Source organism: Malaya genurostris, chromosome 3 (genome assembly GCF_030247185.1).
Source record: "Malaya genurostris strain Urasoe2022 chromosome 3, Malgen_1.1, whole genome shotgun sequence".
Lineage (NCBI taxonomy): Eukaryota > Metazoa > Arthropoda > Insecta > Diptera > Culicidae > Malaya > Malaya genurostris.
Genome location: NC_080572.1, coordinates 47,798,305 through 47,824,613, shown reverse-complemented (window position 1 = coordinate 47,824,613; position 26,309 = coordinate 47,798,305). Strand labels below are relative to the sequence as shown.

At 34.5% G+C, this 26,309-nt stretch overlaps 1 protein-coding gene across 3 annotated transcripts in view; it reads right to left on the bottom strand.

The window, feature by feature from the left end:
* LOC131437272 (beta-1-syntrophin) overlaps positions 1–26,309 on the bottom strand; it is a 442,836-nt gene that overhangs the window by 361,464 nt on the left and 55,063 nt on the right. The window contains exon 2 of one of the 3 annotated variants that reach the window (XM_058606511.1): positions 7,783–7,797. The exons of the other annotated variants lie outside the window; for them this stretch is intronic. The gene's annotated coding sequence lies outside the window, so the exon portion shown is untranslated. The remainder of the gene's footprint in view (positions 1–7,782; positions 7,798–26,309) is intronic. 3 annotated transcript variants of the gene reach the window in all.

Here is a 26,309-nt window from a genome sequence, read left to right as displayed (position 1 = left end):
TACAGCATTTGAAAATTCTAAAAGTTTGTTGAAGAAAGGTATGATGAAAAAACTTGATGTTGGGATCTCTTACAAAAAAAATAATGCATTATATCTCGACACCAATGAATTTTAAAGTGCTTATGTCTTCGGCATGTTTTCATGTTTAAACATGATCTACAATTTATCTAAAGGCATAAAATATCTATCTCGGAATGTATGCAAAATATTTATTTTGACTTACTTGTAAGTGAGTTAATGTTTGTTTGTTTGTTTTGTTTAGATTATAGAGGTTTTAACCTTAAGGTCATTCGCCTCTTCGGGCCAGAAAAACTTTCTGACCCTATGTGCGGGGTTGGGAATCGAACCCAGGTGGGCTGCGTGAAAGGCATCGAATTACCCAAAAGTGAGTTAATGATAACTTCGATTATATTAAAAGAAGCGGACTATTCCTAACAGAAATTCTTCTGAAAACATGAAAGCTATGTACATGAAATCATAGCTTGAAACACTAATAAAAAAACCTGTTTTAATCCACCTAGTGGTGTAATGATGCATTTCTCATATCAATCATACTATCATATATAATACTGTGGTATTATTCAAAATTATTTTTCTTCGATTCTTAAAAGAATAACCGAAATAGATTTGTTTGACCGTCTACTGATAAACACTATCAATTGGAAAAGATTTGAAGTCGATTTAGAAAACTTTTTACGGTTTTTCGCTCTTTTCAGTGATGGTATAAAATTTTTAACAAACTTTACCCTATATTTCCGGATCCGGAAGTCGGATCCTGATGAATTTCAGGAATTACGTATGGGACCACAGAACCTTTCATTTGAACCTAATTTTGTGAAAATCGGTCGCGCCATCTATGAGAAAAGTTAGAACACATATTTTCATTTTTTTGCGCATTTTACCCCATAACTCCGGAACCGGAAGTCGGATCCGGAAAATGTGCAGGAATTTTGTATGGGACCTTAAGACCTTTCATTTGAATCTAAGTTTGTGAAAATCGGTTCAGCCATCTCCGAGAAAATTGCAATTGCGATATGCAAAAAACGTTACACACACATACACACACATACACACACAGACATTTTGCGTACTCGACGAACTGAGTCGAATGGTATATGACACTCGGCCCTCCGGTCCTCGGTTCAAAAGTCGGTTTTCACAGTGATTGCATAACCTTTCTATATGAGAAAGGCAAAAAAATTTTTTTTTCTTCGATTCTTAAAAGAATAACCGAAATCGGTTTGTTTGACCGCCTACTGATAAAAACCATCAAATTGGAAAAGACTTAAGGTCGATTTAGAATTTTTTTTAAGGTTTTTCCCCATTTTCAGTGATGGTATACAATTTTTAACACACTTTACCCTATATTTCCGGATCCGGAAGTCGGATCCTGATGACATTCAAGAATTACGTATGGGACCACAGAACCTTTCATTTGAACCTAAGTTTGTGAAAATCGGTCGCGCCATCTATGAGAAAAGTTAGAACACATATTTTCTTTTTTTTGCACATTTTACCCCATAACTCCCGAACCGGAAGTCGGATCCAAATAATATTCAGGAATTTTTTATGGGACCTTAAGACCTTTCATTTGAATCTAAGTTTGTGAAAATCGATTCAGCCATTTCTGAGAAAAGTTAGTGCACTTATTTTCACAATTTTTTGCACATTTTACCCCATAATTCCGGAACCGGAAGTCGGATCCAAATATTATTCAGGAATTTTGTATGGGACCTCAAGACCTTTAATTTGAATCTAAGTTTGTGAAAATCGGTTCAGCCATCTCCGAGAAAAGTTAGTGCAAAAAAACGTTACTTACACACATACGCAAATACACACACACATACACACACACACATACACACACAGACATTTTGCGTACTCGACGAACTGAGTCGAATGGTATATGACACTCGGCCCTCCGGGCCTCGGTTCAAAAGTCGGTTTTCACAGTGATTGCATAACCTTTCTATATGAGAAAGGCAAAAAATGTGGTATGGACCATGTACAAAAATCTTATTAGTTCACTTGGTTACACTGGTAGATCATAATGCCTATACTCCAGATATTTTTTTGGATGATACAGCATTTCCTCATAACTCATCACAATGATTTAATTAATTGATCGAGCATGGCTCACAATCGGTTACGTTGGTAGACATTAGGGCGGTTCCAAGTAGGTTTTGGATGAGCAAGTTCTTCTACAGATCTTATCACATTATGTCAATTTTCTGTATATAGTACTACGAGAACATACTGGGCTCACATACAATATATGGGGCATTCCACGCAAAATCAGCCACCCACATTTTTTTTTCATCTAACTTTTTTTTTCGGTAAAGAACTCGAAAATATTCGACACGAATTTTTATATTTCAATATGATATGTGAAATTTTCGAGATATGATTTTTTTGAAATTTCACGTTTTCAAAAAAGAGCCTATTTTCAACAGCCTATACTGTAAAATCTAATGAAGATACAAAAATTCGTTCAAGACATGAAACGTGCGTCTTTTCCTTAGCTTTCAAATAAGCGATTTTATTAAACAACCTTTAAAGTAAATATAATGAAAAAAGTTAAAAATTAATAAACAAATAAAAAAATTTCAAACTTGGACCTAATTTTTTTCATGTTATTTTGTAGAAAAAAGAAGCCTTAGAGGCTTGACTTAATCTTGGCATAGTTTCAGAGTGGAAAGATCAATACTTTCGGAGCAGTGAATTTTTCAATTACGACCCGCACGCGTGGAGCGTACCGCAGTGCAACTCGCTCGAATACGGGCTAAACTTGCCGACACATGTCGCGTCACAGATCGAGTTCTAAAATTATCAGTTTATTGCTAGAAACGTTTCAGGCAGAAAGCGAGTCAAATTGGAACAAAAGATTTACGTGAGTAATAAAATAATAGTGACATAAAGTTTTTGCACAGTTGCAATTTTTCTATGATTTGGTTTTGCTGGTTTACAAAAACTCAATACTTCAAACGTGTCCTGGGAAAAGTAAACTTTCATTTTTAATTCCTTGTCTTCGTGTGGCTCAACATAGTGAAACGATTGCGTTACATTTACTAAACATTTTACTAAACGATTTTTAAGAAATTTCTCTGCTTTTACATAATCTTCCGAACATTTGTATATGACTGAAATATTGGGTAGAGACGATGCTTTCCTAGTCCTCTCGTACAATTTATTCGCGGTCGAAATTTGACAATCATTGATCATTTGTAAACTTGCGCGACGTGCCATTCTGTTGATAGTTTCTCCAGCACCGTCGCATGGCCCTTTTCCTCGAGCTGTAGCGTGAAAATTCCACTGTGCAAAACGATGAAAATCATGCTCGTGATGAAAAACACTCGCAAAATGTTTTACATTTTTGAATTGCTGAGGAGCGCCGTCAGAAAAAAACAGATGCACTTGCGTATATGTGGATAGTATTGTGAAAAATGTCGATTAAGAGTTTCGAGAATAACATACACAGCTATTGCGTCATGTTTTTTGCAATCAGAAATAATTACTAATGTTTTATGATCGATTTTGCTGTTCATTTTATAATAGAAAATAATAGGGAATATAGTCGCTTGGTCGTTGTTCCAATGAAAGCCAGTATGGCGTTTTGAATAACGAAGGCGTAATTTTCCGCAAAATCGCAAATTATTAAACTTTCGTCACTCTTTCAATTTTTTTTCGCATTTTGAAAATATGAACTTTGTTTTCGAGCAATTAAAGAATGCATGTGCAGCTCAGCCATAGCCGAAGAAGAAGAAAAATCAACGCCGGAGAGCTCGGATCGGTCGGATCTGCATAATGCGGATAGCCTTTTAAGCCCGTATCCGAGCGAATTGCACTGCGGTACGCTCCGCGCGTGCGTGTCGTAATTGAAAAACGTGTTTAATCCACCTAGCAGTGAGATGATACCTTTTTTTATCAATCCGCATGTGTTTTTTGCATGAATATTCTTCGGTGTTTAAGTTTTCATGACATTATCTTAATGACCGTCGTTTCAAGCGACAATTTGAAATTTTAATCACTCATTACTCTGTAATGTCGAAACTGCAAATCGGATCGAATTTGAATCTAAAAGTGTGATAATCGATTAAACATGCCATGATATAAAAGTTCCACTTTAGAGTTTACGGTAATTTAAGGTACTTCCAGAGCCGGTATTCAGGAACCAACATAACCCAAACCGATTCGTATGGCCATATGACGAATAAATTACAACAGTTTTGATTCCAACTTTGAAGCTTTTCGGGATTGTCATCTACTATATCGTTTTGAATTTTAAAAATTCATCATCATGTAATTCGAGAACCGGAAGTCATAATTGGATAAAATTAATTAATGTTTGTATCTATGTATAAAATTATAATTTTGTATATAAATTTATTTTAATTTGAATTTTTGTTTCTGAATTTGATTGGGCTTTTTTTGAGAAAACGATTGAGCTTTGAGAAGCAATTTTATACTGGATCCGGAAGTCTAAAATCGGTATGGCCGAAGTCAGATAAATTCACCTGAGTAGCTGTATAGTTTACATTTGTTTCAAAATATTTGAAAATCAGTGAAGACATCTTTGAGAAATCATAGCACGAATTAAATTTTTAGGTGCCTTCTGAATCGAAAACTGAATACTACTAAAACTGTTAAGTTAATTTTTTTTATCGACTATTCAAATCTGCTAACCCGATATACCTGATTAATTTATGTGAAATAGACATTTTTATACCAATCACCCTGTATCCCCGAAAGTTGGATCTGACTGAAGAGCAAGATGTTTTAGAGAATCTTAAAACTTTTCATTTGAATCTTGGATGATTCTTAGATTTCATTTGAATCTTAGATCGGTTCAGCCATCTACGAGAAGAATGAGTTACACAATTTTGATTTCGTTTCACATATCATCCTGTAGGAACCAGAGGTCGGAACCAAACATAATTCAGGAACTTTGTTTGGGGGCATATGACTTTTCGTATGAATCTGAATTTATAGAAAAGAAATTTTCCGAGAAAATTGAGGAAAATTATTTGTCACACACGCATTTGCTGATCTCGACGAACTGATTCGAATGGTATATGGATGATATGTTCTTCCAGCATTTATTGCTGTAAGTAGTTTAAAACAATATAATTAAAAAAAATCTACCATCATCTGGTTTATATATGTCACATTCGAACGATTATGTTGCCAAAAACGAGCCGTGCTAAAATCGGTCCGAGGCTAAATGTCATGAAAAAAGGATGCTGTACACAGTCTTTTTGGTACTTAGAAACAAATGTATGTAACAGTATAAAAAATCGTGTTTTCCGTTGCTCCCAAGAATTTCTTTGTCATACAGCGCTCGAAACTCCTACTGCTGGAATAGGGGGAAAAGTCGTTTACACAAAAATTTCGATATCTCCGTTAAAAATGGACGGATTTTAACAATCTATGGCTTGTTGGATAGCTATAACCGTGCCAAATCTAAGTCTGAAAACATATTCTGTTTTCAAGGTCAATTGTGGCAGATACTGTCAAAAAACTGAAAATTTTGACATAAAACTTCGTATCACTCAAAAAGTAAACATCCGATCTCAAAACCATTCAATAGCGTTTTGGGTGACGGGGAGACCTTTCATTTGCGACTAGTTTGATCCTAATCGGTCCAGCCATCTCTGAGATCTCGACCTCTTAGTTGACAACACACATACAGACACACACACATACACACTCACGGACATTTGCTCAGTTCGTCGAGCTGAATCGATTGGTATATGTCATTCGGCCCTCCAAGCCTCGGAAAAATTTTCTAAAGTTCGAGCGAATTCTATACCTATTTTTTATATATACAAAAAAGGTAAAAAAAGTATTGATCTTTCAACTCTGAAACTTTACCTAAGATTTCTTTTTTCAACAAAAAAAAAAAATAGGGCCAAGTTTGAATTTTTTTATTAATTTTTAACTTTTTCATTATAATAACTTTAAAGGCTGTTTTATGGAATCGCTTATTTGAGAGCTAAGGAAAAGACGCACATTTCATGTCGGACGAATTTTTGTATCTTTATTAGATTTTACAGTATAAGCTGTTGAAAAAAGGCTCTTTTTTGAAAACGCGAAATTTCAAAAAATCATATCTCAAAAATTTCACGTACCATATTGAAATAAAAAAATACGTGTCGAATATTTTCGAGTTCTTTACCGAAAAAAAAATTTTGGGTGGCTGATTTTGCGTGGAATGTGGATTTTACAATATTCAATACTCCGAAGCATGCTGAATTGATTTTTATGTTTATATAGCAATAAGCAATATTATGTTTATAAGCCAATAATTCAAAAAAATCATTTACAGGCGCATATGCACAGAAAAATAAACTTTTTCTGATATTACCGATTAAATTTTAATGAATCTCGGATCTACATTCCAGATTCACCATACAAAACCGTTCAGTCAAATGAGTATTTCAGCATTCATCAGCAGCACTCGCACTCGTGGCATGACGATACGCAACACTAAATTCAAAGCGAGACCATCATCATACATTTTTGCCGAGCACTGAATATTGTCACACCAGCCCCAACGCATGCTTCGATTACCTCCCATTCCCACCCAGTTCTAACTCCCATTCCCACCCAGTACTACAATTTACCACCAACAGTAGAAAGTTCGGTCATCCAGAGTAGATCATGCATTGAGCCATCATCCTCATAATCGCCTACTGAACCAGATAGAGATGCACACGTGAGAGACTGGAATGTCGGCTCCAGCTGGTGCTGGTCGTGCGCTCGGTTGAATGGTCGATGAGTGGCTGCTGGCTGCTAGCTGGTACGGGAGTAGACATCAACGTTTGACATCAGCGACTGCTACCCCCGTGGTCCTAACTAAACACAAATACTGACGTGTGTAAGCCGGAGGAGCTCAATTTCGTGTTGCGTGTCGGAGCATCATTACGAGGTGAACCGCATAAATACGACATAATAGGTCTCGGGAATCTTGCTCCGACCGACCTGGCATGTTCTGGTTCCAGTTTGATTCAATCGGTTAGTTCGAGTCAGTCATAAATCTATGTTCTACGTTCCGATGGAACATACAACGACAAAGCTCGTCTCATATAAGCAGAGTTTGTTGATGATTGTGCTGTGGTCGTTCGAGTTATAACAGAACAAACGATTTTTAACTGTTTATCTTCAGCTGGATAATGGCATCGGTTTTGTATCATGAACATCTCAACAGCCTGATAGTCAGCATTACCGGTAGCTCTCCCATTTCCATCAGCCGAAAACGATAATTTGATCCATTGGAATAAGCAAATCGACACTGAAATAATCAATTCCAGTCTGTGAGTGGAGTATATTTACCGATTCGTTTTCTTGTTACACGCAATCAACATTGTCAAGCATCGAAGCAGTAAATCAGTTCTTTTCAGAACCAACAAATCGATCCTAAAAAGATGATTACGATATTTTATTTCATTAAATTAAAAAAATCGCTCATAAAATAATTTATAGAGAAAGTTTTGTATTTGTCATAGTGCAAATTAATATTGAACAGATTCCAACTATGCAAGCACAAATTTGACAGCGCTTATATAAAAGGTTCATTTCAGAACCACAATTATCATATTCTATATCGTAAAATCATCTTAATGCTAATACTAAAAAAAACTGAAACATTACTTCAATTCAATGCCGTTTAGCGCCAGAATTTCTTTGTAACATGCAGCTTATAGAAAGTATCTATCAATGAAACTATTGCAAGCCAACTACGAATAAATAAATGCTACACCTTATTAGTGCTTTTTGAATTACCTTCAATTGCCGTACCTGGAATGATAAAAGAGATAAATTTTATTACTTTAATGCACTGAAGATAATATATGTTATACGTAGGGGAGAGGTGGAGATTAAGGTAATAGTGCGCAGTGGTACACAATTATGCGCACAGTGAATATCCGTAATATTCTAATACTCTAATTTTCCGTAATACTCGGAATACTCGATGATAACTTCGTTAGGGTCGAACCAAGAAAAACGTGATTCTTTTGGAAAATAGTTTAAAGCTTACTTTCTAATGACAGATTTTATATTTACGTCTGTCGTATTTATATGAAATTAACAGGGAAGGTGAAATGTAGTCGAATGTAGATTATAGGATCAAACCTCAATGTTTATTGCAAGTAAATAGTGGTAAACATTAACAGGTAGTAACAGATTATGTACCGCGCACTATTACACATCTTTCCTCTAGTCCAAAAAAACCGTTCCTAAATTTTTTGTTTGTAGTAGAGTTCGAAATGTTCCGATTAAGATAAAGTTCAATATAAACTTTGTTGCATTGACAATTCATAGACGATTTTATTTCATTTTGGAACAGAGGGAAGAAACTGACTTGATCTCTGTCTCTAGCAGGCATAAAACCTCATCGTCTTTTGCATCAACATATTGTGTACATTTAAATGATACATTAATCTTATACTTAAAAATTAGAGAGTTGTATGCAAGACACGACCGATCACGATTACATTAAAAATGAAATAATTCTGAGGTACCCATAATAAATACAATAATAAAGATGATGATAGATTCACAGGAGAGACAAATTACAAACTTACTCTACTTTTAGTGTTAAGATTTGTTGCGAATGATCAAATTGACAATTAGATTCTTTCAGAACAATTGATTCTACTCTATTTTGAAGCATTCAACAAATCTTTACATTTGAAAATTTATGGAAAATATCCTTCAAATGACAGTCAATTATGCTGATTTCAATGTTACTTAAAAGATCAATTTTGGATACGAACAACCTTAAGATATAAATCTGGACAAATGAAACGATTTTATATTATAATAATTTTCAAGACAAAGAACGTACAAACTTTATCATTTTATAAACAGCAATTAGAGATAATCTCTAATATTTAATTAATATTATAATTCTAATATTTTGATCGAAAAGTGTGAATGTGAAAAATGTGAATAACCGTCAAGCATTAAACTCAGTAATAGTGTAATTTTATTTATTCTTCGTTAAAAAGCGTCAATAATCTTCGGAAAGCATCTGAAAATAGAATGGAAGCAATACAAGGAAGAAAAATGTGACATAGTCCGCTGAACATATTTTGTTACTTTAATTGATTTCACTTTTGCAAATTAGAGAACCAATGCATACGCAACCAAATTCCTTAATTTTGTTCACATTGTAACTTGATTTTATTAATACATTACATTGTTCATTACATTGTCATAGTTACAACGCATGTAATGATAAGACACTGGTTGTTTTGATGTAAATGATAATTTAACTGAAACTGGCGGTGACCCGAGTTTAGTAAGGATTCAAATGACACATGTAAAATCGCAGATCAACTTATCTTGAGTTTATCTCTAATACTATATTTTTTGCAATGGTAATTCTATATATATATATATATATATATATATATATATATATATATATATATATATATATATATATATATATATATATATATATATATATATATATATATATATATATATATATATATATATATATATATATATATATATATATATATATATATATATATATATATATATATATATATATATATATATATATATATATAGGAGTCTGTGCAACTTATTTGTACTAAGTTCCGAATTTTTTGAAGCGTTTCCAGGTGGGACAACAGCTTGTTCAAATCCATACTGCATAACGATTTGCATTGCATTGTTTTTGCTACACTTAGATTCTTGGAAGCAAGATTAGACCAAAATATTATTTTATAAGACTATGCAATTAGGTTACACGATTATTGTTTTTTTCAATAATAGGGCCTGAGAAATTATGCTGAGAAATAGTTCATTGTGTTTAGGAACATTTAATGAAAAAGAAGTACCTATTATCATCAGGACACAACATTATACTGAATCTATTTGCACGCCACCGTGTTGTTAGTATGTAAATGGAGATTTCAATATGCACACTGCCCATTGACAAATAAGAACATTTCAAAATTTCTTCGAATCAAGTAAAATGAGGCAAATCCATCAACAAATCACAGAGATACAAGCGCTTCAAATAAGGTTCGAAAAATAAATCGCCTATAGTACTAAATTGGCCTGCTAGTAACCGGAGAATCGAAATAAATAGCTAACGTATATTCAATACCAGTGAATACGGTACCAACATACCGCACACATACAAAAACAACTATCCAGCGAGCGAATGAATGTAGCTTTCAGCTTTGTCGTCCACTCACTTTTCCTCGCTGGCAGCCATGGGTAAACTAACGCAGAAATGTATTCGGGCATATATGTTTAGATTCCCTTTTGTGCTATAGTAAAAATTTAAAATTTTAGTGGTTTTTTCAAAATGGAGCTGGTATCGATCGATTTTTACGAACTTAGATTCAAAGTTGTAATGGTGCGTTTGAACTGGTGTAGTAAAATCCTGCACTCCTGTTACTTCTGTGTATGATATTCAAGCTAAATAGCGTAATATTAATCAACTGTGTAGCACGCACAAAGATTGGACACGTTTTTTCTTATCACTATAATTATTATTCATCGCAGCATGTATTAGCTGTTTTCATTGATGATAATACTCCACCACGACGGTATTGCTGAATAAACGACGTATGGAATTTCGATGCGACCGACGAAATAAACTCACCCAACGAGCCCAAAATTATTGATATCGGATAATCCATATCAGATAAAATTGAGTGATAATGAGCTTTGACGTTTACGTCATTTATACCATTATATCACCGGAGTAACAGCCATTTGAACTTCAAATCTGTTTAATGAACACAGATTAGCATTAAAACGAGCCTAACTTTGTTGAAATGTTTATTCCGAATCAGACAGTGATACTGATAACGATGAAGTCATTTTTAAATTCTAAGTAAAACTAAAATTGATTTTTTCAAAAATAATTTGTTTCAAAATTCATTATAATATCTACAATAAATATGTGTTATGAAAAGATAATACTGACTATTTTTATTTACTGTGAATAAAAAAAATTTGCTTATTTCCACCCCTGAATTATAAATCAAACGACGATTCACTGTAAAAAACAGTGTTGCCAAAAAGATAAAAAAATCACTTTTTATTTACGGTTGCGGAACTACAGGGTAAACAGGATTTGTAGACTAGATTACGCCCGAACAAACTTTCCTGTTTCTATTCAAAGAACAGTTTTTTATCCGAATTCCACAGTAATATTTATTATGGTATGAGTAATGGGAGCATGGCATTATTACACCACTAAGTAGATCAAAATAGTTTTTTTTTCATTTTCTTCGCGTTTCGATACATGATGCTGATGTCATATTAGACGTACTGAAATAAGTTTTGCCATATCTCAGAACTTATCGAGAAACCCTCGTTCTACATTCTAACACCTGTTATACTCAAACTATTGACATCTGAAGTAACTGAGATGTTTACAATACATACTGTAGAAAATACTTTTGTGTAATACTTGAAAGGTCAAAGATATCTGTAGAAACTGATCTCACGCAATCTATATCAGTGAGGTAAAACTGAACAGAATGCGGATACTCATAGCAGGTACCCTCGTTTCCATCACACGTAATTAGTGCTAGAAGCAATGAAGTGTACCGATAAACACAAAAAGCACCATAATGAACTAGGTATGCCCACCGCAAAACACCTGCACGCGGCAAAAGATTTCATTAAGATTGTACACTTTTGCCGGAGTTCTTTCGTTGCTTATTTTTCGCCTAACCTGGTTCGCTCGTGCTGGTGCTCGTTTTTTTTTTTCAACCCAACCATGTGTGATGCGCCCCAGCAGCATCAGCTGGAGCTAAACGCTCATTTCCTCTATCCACTCTAGAACAAAATTTCTGCACAGCATCGGTATCGTATCATCTCTCTCTCTCTCGGAGGAAACTAAAGTAAAGAGATTCACGTAAAGCTCTAATGCATTTCAATGAGCAGGAAAATGATTTATGGATGGTGCGCTTCAAGCGATGATAATACAGACTGGCCTTAAATGTATGCTCAGAGAATATGGAATGTCGCGTCTTCGTTGAGTTGAAAAAAAGTTGTGCTCGTCAAAGGCACTGAAACGCATCCCGAGTAAAGTCTAACATCAAAATTAGAACAAATTGATATTTGATTATGATAGCAACATCAGATTGAAATCCTAATATGATATCGACTCATCAAATTTTCAATTAATATCACATTGTGTTATCATTTTGCTGTTTAAAGGCAATAGCTTTGTGAAACTCAAAAAATTAAAATATTAAAATCAACAACTTAGTGAATTCATTGAAATAGAGCAAATTTCAAATGGCAGCACAAAAATACAAAGTTAAGTTTCAATGGAAGAATTATACCTTCAATCCTTTGTTGCCTTTTACAAAAATGCTTTGACATCCTGCCGAGATCCTGCAGTTGACCGCAACCATAACCGCGAAGAAACGATTTTGTTCAACATTTTTTACCTTTTACGCAAATAATGCTCTTTCTTTTTAACCACGAGAATATTGGTGTCAAACCACACGTCTGTGAGGCATTAGTTAAGTTGGTGATCATCGGTACCACGTTTGTCTGAAGCAGGTCAATCTGAATAGTGGTTTTGGCATTCCCATCTCGCTGATCGTCTGCCATAGAAGGAACTTATTTCAGAATTTGATATGAGATGTATATTTGACGTCATCGATTTCCTTCTAGATACGTTAAGTATCCGATCCAGTAACAATTTTTGCGTTCAGTTAAAAAAATTTTTTTTCGATATTTGTAATCATACGACGTCGCGAAACTCACTCCAAAGTTTTTAGATCATTATTTTCAGTGCATCCAGAAATCGGGGACCTGGATGGCGAAAATAATCTACTCGCCAAACCCGTTCTGAAAATATCCATAACTTTATATCCAACAATTCATTGTTTACGAAGTTCGAACATCGAACATTGAATGTCTCAGATTTCAGAACCTAGAGCTAATTCTTAATAATACTTTAGTGGCTTAGAGGAGCCACCAAGAAAATATATGTTCAATTTGTATGTTCCTAAGTAGTCCACAAACTGTGTCGAAGAACCTCTTCAAAACAATTCTCATTCCTAGTTATAAATGCTTAGAACTTCATATTCTCACTAACGCTAGATACTATGAGAAGTATTTTATCAATCATCTAATAGATCTTGGAACTTTAATACACTTTTCTAAAGAAACCGTCTAACTAAATCTTCATAAATTTTAAGTCACATGACTAATTCTGCATCAAATGATCGTAAATTATAAGTCTACACAAAAACTAAAAATTTATTGAAGAGATTCTGGTTCTATCTGTGGTCAGAAGCGAGATAATTGTTCATTGTCCCAATTAGTCGAAAAAACAAATGATCTGGGATATGTACCTTATTCCCGGATTCCTCATTCACGTTCCCTGTGTTGTAGGAGACTTCACTGTAAAACGTTCGGTCTTCAGAGCCTCTAAATTCGTATTTCAAAGTGATTACATGTGCGAGTTGTGTGAGATCAAGTAGATAACTCAATTTGATGTTATAATGTTTGAATGCTACAGTTTTGGATATGAGAAGGACAAAGAGAACATTTTCATACTGTCCTCAAATAGCCACACTGCTATTCACGATGGATGAGGGATGGAAGCGACGCAACGAGTGTGCCTTGACAGAAACTACCTGCATACAACATTGTGAATCAACACTGCTTGTCATATAATTGAACATTTTCCATCTCCTTATAGCTAGCACTTACAATCCATAGCAATCGCAAAAAGATCTCATTCCAAATCACCTAAGTTCGAAACCGGATTCTCTCCGCGGTAGTGTGAAGATTAGATTGCATGAAAACTTTTTTCTTGCTTGCGACTAATATGGAGATTGCATAAAATCTTTTTTCTTGCTTGCGAGTAATATCGCCTAAATGTATACTAACCCGGGATCTTTTTAGGCTGTTTTATTTTTAGATTATGCTCACGACGTGTCATTTCGAGAAAATCTACATCATATTAAGTTTTCATATGCTTTCACTGAGAGCAAAACTAGTTTCCAGTTTGATGTCATACAGCATTTTTTTTGCTTTCAATTTTGATCTTTTAACCGTTAAAACGACCAAAACGATAGCAAATTAAGTAATCGATGTATACGAACAGCACAACATCAAATTGAGTTTTCTTTTTAATCTCATACTCTACTCGGGATTCCAAACAGCAATAAATATAAACTATTATGTAAGAAATCGGATCACAACAACCTGAATGCCCGAATCCGAATCCGAGCTAGGGTCCACAGTCGAGAGAGCAGTTGCAGTCAAAATCCGGCACAACAAGGGTAAACGACAACTAGAACAAATGAGCTGGAACATCAATCATGCCGGAGAACAAGGCCAAATGCTTTTGCCAGATCACGAAGTGAAGAAAGGATCCTTCTCGATGCTCTTATGCTAGTCGAAAAAGAAGCTAAATCGGATTCTGTTAAGACTGATAAATTGATTGCCATAATCGAATTCGGTGAATCAAACACCATCATAATCCGCTCCGATGGTTCGAAACGATGTCGGTGCTGAGTAGAGCAACCCAAACGGGATCACAAATGAAAGCAATATATTTTTTTCGGACTTTTTCGGCCAAGAAACTATTTACAAATTGATCGGATATAGTTTTCTTTTAGACATTCACAGTTTTTTTGCCGCAACTGGCACGATATAAAAATAGTTCAGATGTCGAAAATTACATTTGTCAAAACAAATGTCCAAGTGTAGCACTAGATGTCAGAAAAGCTGAGATACTCGAATAGATCGGAATGCTGTGCAACAATAAAACCCCTGGTTAGGACTAGAGAATAATGTCAAATATTACAGAGAAAGGAGTCGAGTTACACACACAAAACAAAAACGACATGACAAACTTGATGCAATTGCTCAACGTCACGTACAAGGTGAAAACACTGCAGTAATTCTATATCGTCTCTTATCAACAATTTCATAAGAATGGGTGTGGTATCATCAAGCAACAATTCGCGTCATATAGAATATACACAGAAGGGTGCAATCGCTGAAATTTAATGAGGCAAACATTAGGGAAACAACCATTATAGGAGAGACCGGGACTCAACCGGACAGCTTAACAATCTTATAAACCAACAATTATTTCGATCCATGGTTTACCTTCATTAACGCGCTTTCATATGACAGGCGGACGTCGGTTAGCTGGATGACGTCAATCGTATTTATATATAATTTAAATGTCTGATTTTTTTGGGTATAGATGATTTCTGCACATCGTATCGCAGGTCTGGTCAGTACTTTGAAAAGTTTTATTGTGCTAAATCAGTTATTATTAAGTGTTTTCGATTACGTGGAGAGTAAAATTGTTATTGCGTCTCGAAAACATAAAATATTTGTGCGCACAGTGATACAAAAAAAAGTTTTTTTTTATTCATATGAAACATTATTGCTATTATAACTTCCAAAAAATCAAAAATCGTAATTCGATTTTTGTTTCATTGACTCGAAGCTTCAGTCTATTTCAATACTCCCTTTCTCAAGGCTATACAAAGAGTGATATTCTAATATAATCAGTCTTTTTCAAGACTAAGAAAATAATCAGCCTTTTTTAAGGCTAGCCATTCAAAGAACTATTCTTCAAACTAATCAGTCTTTATTAGGACTACCACAAAATCAGTCTTTTGAACAATAATTATCTAATCACTATAGTCTGGGTCCCGGCTCATTGCTCCATTCCTGGCAATGAAAGAGCCGATATTTTAGCCAAACGTGGTGCTATTGAGGGTGAAATTTATGAGAGACCAATTGCTTTCAACGAATTCTATAGCTCGTCTCGCCAAAGAACCCTTGCCAGCTGGCAAGCTTCTTGGGATAAAGATGATCTGGGTCGGTGGATGCACTCAATTATTCCGAAAATATCGACAAAGGCATGGTTCAGGGGACTGGATGTGAGTAGAGATTTCATTCGTGTGATGTCTAGACTCATGTCCAATCACTACACGTTAGATGCACATCTCCTTCGAATTGGGCTCTCCGAGACTAATCATTGTGCTTGTGGCGAAGGTTATCGAGATATTGATCATTTCGTTTGGACATGCGTGGAGTATCGTGATGTCAGATCTCAACTAATAAATTCTTTGCGTACCCAAGGTAGACTATCCAATATCCCAGTTCGAGACATTCTTGCTTGTCGTGACTTTTCATACATGAAACTTATTTATCATTTCATAAAGAAAACTGGAGTTTCAATTTAATAAAGGCCCCTTTCAAGACTTAGTTCTGATCCCAGCTGCGTCCATGAGTTCAACCAATAGCTAAATTAGAATAAAAATAATGTAATGATACAAACAAACTCGAAACAGTTTATGAAATTATTAACAAAATGTCTGAAAATAACAGCTTATTTTATAATTTATAGAAGTTAATCGTTTGGTTCAAATAATATTTCCGAGTAGATTTCATAATTAATGACGAGTTACCTAAGATGATATTTAAGTAATAAGAGAATATGTTTTAATAAATGCAAAACGTTGTGACTATGTTAGAATTAAATTAGGATAAGAATATTATGTAAAAGTGATGCTACGGCGAAGAAAAACTTATGTAAACTGCCTTAAGAAATAAACGTATTTATGAAAAAAAAAAACAAAATCAGTCTTTATCAAGATTTATCCAAACTAGGAATCTAATCGAAGACTAATTTAGCCTAGTTAATTTATATTTTTCAAAAATGTCTACGCCCAACCGGAAAGGCAACAAGCCTAAGACTAAAAATAATTCAATACGGAAGAAATCTCAATCCGTTATTCAACATTTTTCTAAAAACAATCACGATCTTATAGAATCTAAATGTAAAAACAAAAGACAACGGACGGATTTCCCTTCCGTTGATCCTATGCCGTCTAACAATATTTACGAGATTCTTCCTGAATCCGATTGTAGCGACATAGAAGAAAATTCTTTAAAAATTCCCAAAATGGAAGCTTGTCGTTCTGGGAAGAAACAACAATCTATGCCACCAGTGACGGTGATGATTTCCGACTTCAAAGCATTCTGTACTGAGCTTTCTACTTTTCTTCCGGAAGTAAAAGTCTTTTCAAATCGGACGAAGAGGAGAATGTCGAGTCTTGGTTGATGGATTGGAAGATTATGAACGTCTTATCCGATATTTGTCCGAGAAATTTCATAAATTTTATTCATATGATATACAATCAGACAAACCCTTCAAGGCTGTCTTGAAAGGCTTATCAAATGATCAAAGTACTGATGAAATTACAAATGAACTAAAAGAATTGCTTGGATTTGCCTCTTCCTAAGTAATACTTATGAAAAAAGAGCGAATGGTACTTCTAAACCATGCACTGGAATTTCCCATGAACTTTACCTAATACACTTCAATGGAAGTGATGTAAATAATTTGAAAACTTTAGGAAAAGTACGTTTCATTTTCCACATTAAAATTCATTGGGAACAATACAAACGGCATAATCGTATTGCAAACTTAACGCAATGTCGTCGTAGTCAAGGCTTCGGCCATGGTACCAAGAACTGTCACATGGATATACGGTGTTTGAATTGTGGTCAATCACATTCGAAAGACATCTGTCCAATGAATGAAACCACGGATAAAGTTTCATGTTCTAATTGTGATGAAAATCATAAATCCAATTATTCGAAATGTCCTGTCAGGGAAAAAATCGTTCACTTAGACAACAAGTCAAATCAACGACCTTAAACTTACATAAAATACCTATAAATTAAAAAACCGTTACAAATGCCACGACTAATTCTTCTAAGGCACTTATTTCTTCAATTATAAAACAAAAAACAGGTACGCCTTCAAATTCGTCTCCTAACGAAAACAATTTATTGACAGGTAGATCGACTACGTCATCATCACTTCTTCTAATGACAGTTACGCTTTTGTAACAGGTAGACAACTACCACTTAATTCTTCTAATGTAAACAAACAAAACCCAGGAACGCCTTCCAGTTCGTCTTCTAACGAAAATAATTTATTAATAAGTAGATCGGTCACGTCATCAAATTCTAATGGCAGTTACACTAGCGTAACAGGTTGACATTTACCTACCAATATTCCTTCAATGCCACTCGCTCTTTTAAACGAAGTCGATTTAGGCGACATAACGGAAAATAAAATGTTCTACCTACAAGATCAACTTTTTCAAGTATTTCAAGTTGGATGGCAATTAACAAATAATATTCTAATGAATTTAAAATTTAACAGTGATGTTAAATAATTATTTGAATATTTTAAATTGGAATGCTCGATCTTTAAAATCGAGTGAAGATGAATTTTATCATTTTTTCAAAGTTCACAAAATTCATATTGCCATTGTGACAGAGACTTTTCTTAAACCAAATGTCAAACTAAAAAGCAATCCACATTATGTGGTTCATCGATTCAACAGGTTTACTAGAATGGGTGGTGGAGTTTCCATTTTTGCCCAAACATCGAATTTTACTGTCTTTCAATAATAATTCAATACAATACAATTTCTTTAAAGGCGATTTGCAAAAACTCCCAAGATATCGACCGAATTTTTTAATTTGAACGTTGTGAGTCCTGTTGAAAATGAAGTCGAACTGAAATATGATCATATTTCAGCTCAAGTGTTATTACAAGATGACATTATTGAAACGAATTTTGATGAAATTAAGTCAATTACTAGGAAACTTAAAAACATGAAGGCTTCTGGTAATGATGGAATCTTTAATATTCTTATTAAAAATCTTCACGATGTTGCCTTGAGACTTTTGGTTGAAATTTTCAACAAGTGTTTTTTATTAGCTTACTTCCCAAAAGATGGAAAAACGCTAAAGTAATTCATATCCTCAAACCTGATAAAAACCCAGCAGAAACATCAAGTTATCGACCAATTAGCTTACTTTCTTCTACCAGTAAACTTTTTGAAAAAAATATCTTGTTGAGAATAATGTCTCATTTAAATGAGAATTCAATTTTTTTAATAAAGTATTTTGGATTTCGTCATGAACAATCTCATCAACTTGTAAGAGTAATGAACATGATACAAGCAAATAAATCTTCTGGGTTATCCACTGGAATTGCTCTTCTAGACATAGAAAAAGCATTCGACAGTGTTTGGCACAAAGGCTTAATAGCACAAATGTCTGATTTCCAGTTTCCATTCATTTGATCAAAATGATTCAAAATTATTTAACTGATCGTACTCTTCAGGTTAGCTATCAGAATTGTAAATCTGAATTGCTACCCGTACGAGCAGGTGTTTCGCAGGGTTCGAGCGTAGCTCCAATCTTGTATAATATTTTCACTTCTGATCTTCCAAATCTACCCGTTGGATGTCAGAAATCGCTATTCTGTGACGACACAAGTCTGTTAGCCACAGGTAGACATCTAAGAGTGATCTGCAGTCGCCTACAAAGAAGTTTAAATATTTTCAGTGATTATCTGTCAAAATGGAAAATTAAACCAAATGCAGCAAAAACGCAATTAATTATTTTTTCTCATAAGCCAAGAGCTTCTTTTCTTAAACCAAACAATAATAACATTTTAAAATTGAATGACTTGGAATTGATATGGTCTGATCAAGCTAAATACTTAGGTTTAACGTATGGCAAAAAACTCACCTTCAAGGATCACATTGAAGGAATCCAGGCAAAGTCTAATAAATATATTAAATGTTTATATCCTCTTATAAACAGAAATTCTAAACTCTGTCTAAAGAACAATTATTAATTTATAAACAAATTTTCAGACCAGCCATGGTTTATGCAGTACCAATTTGGTCAAGTTGTTGTTCCACCATGAAGAAAACGCTGTAAAGGATTCAGAATAAAATTCTGAAAATGATATTGAAGCGTCATCCCTGGTTTAGTACAAATGAGTTACACAGTTCAATATAGTCTGAGCTGAGACAAAGCGATTGAGCTGGTTATTTTAACAAAATTTATAATTTGAGAATTTGAGCGATTTCGAACGAACAGCTTAAGTCGGCAATAGATTCTTTATCCGAAATAGTGTCACGATATGTATTATCGAAGCAATTTTCAGTCGTAGCTTCATGATTGTACTCCATGATTCTCATAAGCGTATCAAGTGAGGTTTTCTCTATTATATTTATATGTCCCCCGTTAGAATTATATGCACAAAAACCTATTTTTAACCCACCTAGTAGGGTGATAATTCTCTTTCATCGACACAGTCTCATTAGTATATTTTTTACCTTTTTATTAGAATGATTTCTGAAACTAATTTGGGCTCATTTTTGACACTAATTTATTCAGATTGATTCGGGTAGTTCACAAAAGCGTTTCATGTTAGCGTTTATGTCACATATTCGGTAGTATTCAGCCATATGATCTTTGAAATCGACCCACAGCCCTATTTTAGTCTCGAACAAGCCTAAAATTTTTGATATCGATTAATCCATATAAAAAAAATTAGCGGTAATGAGTTTTACCGTTTACACTTATGCCATTATATCACCGGAACCGGGAGTGACAGCCATTAGAGTTTCAAATCTATTTAATGGACCAATAATAGTTTCCAAACGAGCCTAACTTCGGTTCAGCCATCACAAGAAAACTAAAATGCTTGAAAGTTTTTTAGCTCTAATTTTTCCGTTTTCAAAGCAACACTAATCACATTTACGTCAAATACGTTTGCAAGTTTCAAGTGATTTTAGTGACTCTAATCTGGATATTCTCAAAACAATGGATTATAACCAATTGTGTCTGTTGATTTATCACTACTATCACGCAGTACAAGCTCAGCAATGGCTTGATAAATGGTACGAGGACGCTGCTCCATCAAAACAACCATTTGATGTAGTATGTTGAGTTAAACGTGCTCGTCTTGACACTGAAGATGTTGAAGATATTGACACTGCAGATGTTGAATGCTCAAGGTGGACCAAAAACGACGACGACAATCGTGTCGGAATTGCATGAATTGAAATTCTGCTTCGCCCAGAAATCGCGAAACGTATATATGTGTACGTATGTGTGTGTATGTGATAAGTAATGTCACTCAACTTTCTCGGAGATTGCAGAATTGATTTTAACAAACTTAGATTGAAATAAACTTGACTTCATAAGTGGATGTCGAATTGTATCTGGATATAACTTACGGTTCTGGTATTATGGAAATATCAAACTTTTTTCAAAGTGATAAAACAAAATAAATAAAAATTTCTTAATAGTGCAGAAAACTAGTCGAATTTAAAGACCTTGTTAGTTGAAAACCGAACAAACCGACCTTGTCAACTAGTTCCCTATTTCCGGTTACGAAGGCACAGGGAATAGTGATCAAAAACTCCAAATCTGAACTCACCTTAATTTCTCTGAGATAGCTGATCCGATATTACGTTCAAATAAAACTTGCTTCAATTCTTCTTCTTGAATCTTCTTGAATCTTCTTGAATCTTCTTGAATCTTCTTGAATCTTCTTGAATCTTCTTGAATCTTCTTGAATCTTCTTGAATCTTCTTGAATCTTCTTGAATCATCTTGAATCTTCTTGAATCTTCTTGAATCTTCTTGAATCTTCTTGAATCTTCTTGAATCTTCTTGAATCTTCTTGAATCTTCTTGAATCTTCTTGAATCTTCTTGAATCTTCTTGAATCTTCTTGAATCTTCTTGAATCTTCTTGAATCTTCTTGAATCTTCTTGAATCTTCTTGAATCTTCTTGAATCTTCTTGAATCTTCTTGAATCTTCTTGAATCTTCTTGAATCTTCTTGAATCTTCTTGAATCTTCTTGAATCTTCTTGAATCTTCTTGAATCTTCTTGAATCTTCTTGAATCTTCTTGAATCTTCTTGAATCTTCTTGAATCTTCTTGAATCTTCTTGAATCATCTTGAATCTTCTTGAATCTTCTTGAATCTTCTTGAATCTTCTTGAATCTTCTTGAATCTTCTTGAATCTTCTTGAACCTTCTTGAATCTTCTTGAATCTTCTTGAATCTTCTTGAACCTTCTTGAATCTTCTTGAATCTTCTTGAATCTTCTTGAATCTTCTTGAATCTTCTTGAATCTTCTTGAATCTTCTTGAATCTTCTTGAATCTTCTTGAATCTTCTTGAATCTTCTTGAATCTTCTTGAATCTTCTTGAATCTCCTTGAATCTTCTTGAATCTTCTTGAATCTTCTTGAATCTTCTTGAATCTTCTTGAATCTTCTTGAATCTTCTTGAATCTTCTTGAATCATCTTGAATCTTCTTGAATCTTCTTAAATCTTCTTGAATCTACTTGAATCTTCTTGAATCTTCTTGAATCTTCTTGAATCTTCTTGAATCTTCTTGAATCTTCTTGAATCTTCTTGAATCTTCTTGAATCTTCTTGAAACTTCTTGAATCTTCTTGAATCTTCTTGAATCTTCTTGAATCTTCTTGAATCTTCTTGAATCTTCTTGAATCTTCTTGAATCTTCTTGAATCTTCTTGAATCTTCTTGAATCTTCTTGAATCTTCTTGAATCTTCTTGAATCTTCTTGAATCTTCTTGAATCTTCTTGCATCTTCTTGAATCTTCTTGAATCTTCTAAAAATCTTCTTGTATTCTTCTTGTAACTTCTTAAATCTTCTTGAATCTTCTTGAATCTTCTTGAATCTTCTTGAATCTTCTTGAATCTTCTTGAATCTTCTTGTATCTTCTTGAATCTTCTTGAATCTTCTTGAATCTTCTTGAATCTTCTTGAATCTTCTTGAATCTTCTTGAATCTTCTTGAATCTTCTTGAATCTTCTTGAATCTTCTTGAATCTTCTTGAATCTTCTTGAATCTTCTTGAATCTTCTTGAATCTTCTTGAATCTTCTTGAATCTTCTAGAATCTTCTAAAAATCTTCTTGTATTCTTCTTGAATCTTCTTGAATCTTCTTGAATCTTCTTGAATCTTCTTGAATCTTCTTGAATCTTCTTGAATCTTCTTGAATCTTCTTGAATCTTCTTGAATCTTCTTGAATCTTCTTGAATCTTCTTGAATCTTCTTGAATCTTCTTGAATCTTCTTGAATCTTCTTGAATCTTCTTGAATCTTCTTGAATCTTCTTGTATCTTCTTGAATTTTCTTGAATCTTCTTGAATCTTCTTGAATCCTCTTGAATCTTCAGAGCCTTGAATCTTCTTGCAACTTCTTCATTATTCTTGAATCTTCTTGAATCTTCTTGAATCTTCTTGAATCTTCTTGAATCTTCTTGAATCTTCTTGAATCTTCTTGAATCTTCTTGAATCTTCTTGAATCTTCTTGAATCTTCTTGAATCTTCTTGAATCTTCTTGAATCTTCTTGAATCTTCTTGAATCTTCTTGAATCTTCTTGAATCTTCTTGAATCATCTTGAATCTTCTTGAATCTTCTTGAATCTTCTTGAATCTTCTTGAATCTTCTTGAATCTTCTTGAATCTTCTTGAATCTTCTTGAATCTTCTTGAATCTTCTTGAATCTTCTTGAATCATCTTGAATCTTCTTGAATCTTCTTGAATCTTCTTGAATCTTCTTGAATCTTCTTGAATCTTCTTGAATCTTCTTGAATCTTCTTGAATCTTCTTGAATCTTCTTGAATCTTCTTGAATCTTCTTGAATCTTCTTGAATCTTCTTGAATCTTCTTGAATCTTCTTGAATCTTCTTGAATCTTCTTGAATCTTCTTGAATCTTCTTGAATCTTCTTGAATCTTCTTGAATCTTCTTGAATCTTCTTGAATCTTCTTGAATCTTCTTGAATCTTCTTGAATCTTCTGAATCTTCTGAATCTTCTTGAATCATCTTGAATCTTCTTGAATCTTCTTCATTCTTCTTGAATCTTCTTGAATCTTCTTGAATCTTCTTGAATCTTCTTGAATCTTCTTGAATTTTCTTGAATCTTCTTGAATCTTCTTGAATCTTCTTGAATCTTTTTGAATCTTCTTGAATCTTCTTGAATCTTCTTGAATCTTCTTGAATCTTCTTGAATCTTCTTGAATCTTCTTGAATCTTCTTGAATCTTCTTGAATCTTCTTGAATCTTCTTGAATATTCTTGAATATTCTTGAATATTCTTGAATCTTCTTGAATCTGCTTAAATCTCCTTGAATCTTCTTGAATCTGCTTAAATGTTCTTGAATGTTATTGTATTTTTTTTAATTGTCCTCTTTTAAATAAAGAATATTTTTAGATTGTGCTGAATTGCTGAGAGAGTACTCAGCAATACAGTACATTAAAATCTAGCAGTATTACACCCTTTGAATTAAGAATACAATTAGAGTAGTCTTCGGAATATCATGTATTTTTCTAACCAAACAGTAAACAGCATGATTCGGCAAACACATTGAGCATTAGTGTTCGAAATAAAAGTTTCTTGAATAATGAAGCCAACATACGACAGTCTAATTATTGATACCGCTCTTCAATATTCACACAGCTTTCAAATAAAAATACCGCTACAACATTGTCGGGATTCCCTCCGGAGCAATGAACTCAATCACCGTCACATTTGCATTAATATGCGATTTTACCTTGGTGTCAGTGTTTCGACCAGCCAGCACAAATGAGATAATATATAAAAATTAAATTTCATGAAAAGCGTAAAAAATGCGCTCAAATGAAAATACGGAACCGCTATGGTTGGCTCCCATTTCATTTGTCATCAGGATTTCACTTTAGTATTTTACACATTTGCAGCCTACCTCACACACAATCGTATGTGCTAACCGGTGTGGCCTCGTTTTTTCTTTGTAAGGCAAAACTCACCAGCGAATCTGATCAAAGCCCGAAGGAAGAAGCCATTTTATGATAATTAAGTCGGAACCCAGCCGCAGAGCTTCGTCGGGAAACAAACAATCAAACAATTTCTGCACCTTGCCGGCGAACATCCGACGCCGCACTGGCAGCAACAAACACTTATCTCGATTCTTTATCCAAACGATGATATTTACCTCATTCTCCAAATTAGACTTAGCGGAGAGGTGAGTAGTGAACGGCAAAAAGCCCCTTCACCCAACTGTCACTCGACTCAACACGAACGAACATTTCATGCGATCACGCGGTCTGCGCGCCGAACAAACCCCTTTTGACTCCAGTGATAGTTCCCGGACATTGCAAACCCGCGCACCAGACCATCATCATTGCAAACTGCGGTATGCCGCCAAAGTCAAAGAAGAATACCTGTTTCGCTGGTGGGACGAGAGAGCCGTTATCGTTTCGATTAGCGACCGTATCGGCTGCTGATGCGTCTAACGGGAACATGCCACTTTTGAGTTTCAACATTCTTCATCGATTGAATAGGTCGTGTCAGTTGGCTTCACGCGGGTACGGCGATCCTTTTTTTACGTATTAACTCAACTATTTGTTGCCAATCATCGGAACATGCAACAATGATTTTATTCTTTTGGAAAAAAATCTGCCATCCGCGACCTAAAATCAGTCTACCAAAAAATCTGCGGATGGGGTTTTAACCGGTTACCACAACCAGTTCAAAATTGGGTCTGAATTCTTCAGAAAGAAATAACAATCGTTGCAGACACAACGATCGACAACGTAAAGCGGGTTTGTCCCATAAAAGGAAGTTTATAGCGACAAAACAAAAAAATAAAACAAATGGAAACGCACGAAACTCGCGCAAGCCGCATAAAAATTCAATTTATTCCAAACAAGGCTTTGATTCTTTTTGCGACGCTGCCTGTCACGGGTTCTATTCCAGAATCTGCTCGGCGACAGAGCCTGTCGCACGTACAATGATTATTTCGGTGCGGGTTCTATGACTAACTTTCATCAGGTTGGCTCAGTTATAATCACTCAGAAGCCATTGAAATGTACTGATTTCAGGTAGTTCCATAATTACGTGGAACCATCAACGTGCAAAAATAATGCCAATTTCTGTGCGGTTTTGGGATCATAGCGGGAAAAAGTAATAAATACTCTGCAAAAGGTCGTTGTCAAAAAGGTTCGGTGCCTGTTTCGATAAGCTCTCTCGAAGTTGTTCGCGCTGTGGTAATAATTTTCAATATTTATATCCATCCCCGATACGAAGATTATGGCTAATCAAATGTAAACAACATCACCCGATCCACCCTCTCAGTAACAGCGGACGTGCCCCAATGCCCATCAGTCGGTTTTTAGCCGTAGAATATTCTTTTATTTGTCAAACCATTTTCACCATCATACCATGCCTTCCACGTGCTACAACGCATTGTGTGCCAACTGACAGTATCGTTCGGTTCTTTAATGGTCCTCAGACTCACGCGTTTAGCAAACCGAAAGTGAAACTTCATTGGAATGTTATAAAACACTTGGACTAAAATTCCGATTAGTAGCAAATGTAAATAAACTGGATCTGGGCTCAGTCTACATGACACAGCTCTCTATTGTAGCGAGA